The sequence below is a fragment of the Tupaia chinensis genome, unplaced genomic scaffold (genome assembly GCF_000334495.1).
Source record: "Tupaia chinensis unplaced genomic scaffold, TupChi_1.0 Scaffold144171_1, whole genome shotgun sequence".
NCBI lineage: Eukaryota > Metazoa > Chordata > Mammalia > Scandentia > Tupaiidae > Tupaia > Tupaia belangeri.
In genome coordinates, this window is record NW_006204027.1 from 198,765 (window position 1) to 200,787 (window position 2,023).

General features: G+C 41.9%; 1 protein-coding gene across 1 annotated transcript in view; it reads right to left on the reverse strand.

The window, feature by feature from the left end:
• ARHGAP23 (Rho GTPase activating protein 23) overlaps window positions 1-2,023 on the reverse strand; it is a gene marked incomplete in the record, with an annotated part of 91,418 nt that overhangs the window by 9,735 nt on the left and 79,660 nt on the right.

Sequence of the window (2,023 nt, forward strand, 5' to 3'; positions counted from 1 at the left end):
TCTCACTCTATCCCTTTCTGGTCAAATTAAAATAAATAAATAAATGAATAAATAAATAAATAAAATAAAGTTAAATAAAATAAGTCTTTAAACATTATTTATATCTTTTAAAAATAATGGTTTACATGTTATATTAGTATTTTAACTTTACTATTTTATAATTGAAATAATGTCACTTTAATATTATTTATGGGGGCCAGTAGGTGGTGTGTTGGTTCAGGGTGCTGGACTCCCACATGGCCAACCATGGTTCGAATCCTGGACCTGGCGGCTTGCTTTCTCACTTTCCCCCTCTCTCTCTCTCTCACTCCCTGTCCCTCTCTGGTCAAATTAAAATAAATACATAAATACATAAATAAATAAATAATTCTTTAAAAAAGATTATTTATGGGTCAGCTATGGTGGCACAGCAGTGACAGAACGCTCCCCCCAATGCTGAGGCCACGTGGGAAGATTGTGGGTTAGTGTCCTAAGGTCTCTGTACGTGCCAGATGCATGTGCACCATGGCCTCCCTGGCTGAGGGAGGGGCAGATTACAGCATGAGGACCCTTTCTGGGGTGCCTGTCACTCTCTTTGAAGAAATAAATAAACGTTTAAGAATTATTTAAATGTAATACATGATTTAAAATATGTTAGGCCAGCAGCCAGCAGATAGTGTAATGGTTGCCACTGGACTCCCACAGTTGACTGCAGTATGCGTCCCGGACTTGGTGGCTTGAAATTCACACCGGGTGTTTGAGTGTGTGCCCGAGATTCCCAGGGGAGAATGGAGGGAAAGGAATGGCCATCCCCCCAGCGATGTGATCCCCCCGGGGGTGATTTCTCACGTTCTGTCTCTCTTTTTCTGTCTCTCTGGCGAGCACATATACCCTATAGCAGAAATCTCTCTTAAAAAAAAAAAAAAAGTATATATATAAATTGGGTTGTCAGGAAAGTTATGACGTATTTTTCTTCATGACTTTCCCAACAACCTAATAAAACAGTCTAAAAAATTTGGTAGAATTCACCCGTGAAACCGCCTGGAGTTTTCTTGGTTGAAAGGTTTTTTTGTTTTGTTTTGTTTTTAATTTTTTATTACCAATTCAGTTTCTTCAGTTGGTATATAGCATTGCTTAGGTTATCTATTTCTTAAGTGAGTCTTGGTAGTTTGAATCTTTCAAATAATTGGTCTATTTCATGAAAAGTTTTATTTGATTTGTGTCCACGAAGTTACTCCCAGTATTCCCTCATTATCCTTTTCATGCCTGTGGGGTCTGTAGTGCTATCCCTATTTTATTTCTGATGTTAGTAACTTAAGCCCTCTCTCTCTCTCTCAGCTTTGGTATAGGGCACATACACTTGCCAGAGAGAGCAAGAGATAAAGGGAGAAATCACCCCCTTGGAGGGGATGGCCATGCTACAACCCCTTCTCCTCCTGGGATTTTGGGCATGCATGTACACGCACCTGGCGTGATTTTCAGGCTGCCGGGTTCAGGACTCAACTGGGCAACCACCATGTGAGATCTAGCCACCTTAGGCTCCATGCCGCCTGCTGTGCCAGTTTGGCTAGAGGTTTATCCATTTTATTGATTTTTTTTTCCAACCAGCTTTTGGTTTCACTGATTTTCCTTAATAGTTTCCAATTTCACTGATTTCTGCTCTTCACCTCCATTAGTCCTTTCTCTGCTTGCTTTGGGCTATTCAAAGGCCATAAAGAATGTTGATTATGTCAGCTACATTTGTTGTTATCCTCATTTTACAGATGAGGAAGCTGAGGATCACAAAGAGGCTAAAAAAGTTCACGGATGTTCCAAACTACTAAGTGGCATAGCCAGGACTCAAACCCAGGACTGTCTGACTCCAGAGCCTGTCCTTTTAACCACCGAACAACACTGCCATCTGGTCACCTAACACTAGGCCAGATCCTATTCACCAGATGCCTCACCAAGCACGACCAAAGCAAACACCCTCTCAGCTTTCCTTCCCGGGGACCCCCGACTTTCCTCACGGTCCCATTCCCACTCCCCAGTTCCCTTCAGCAGG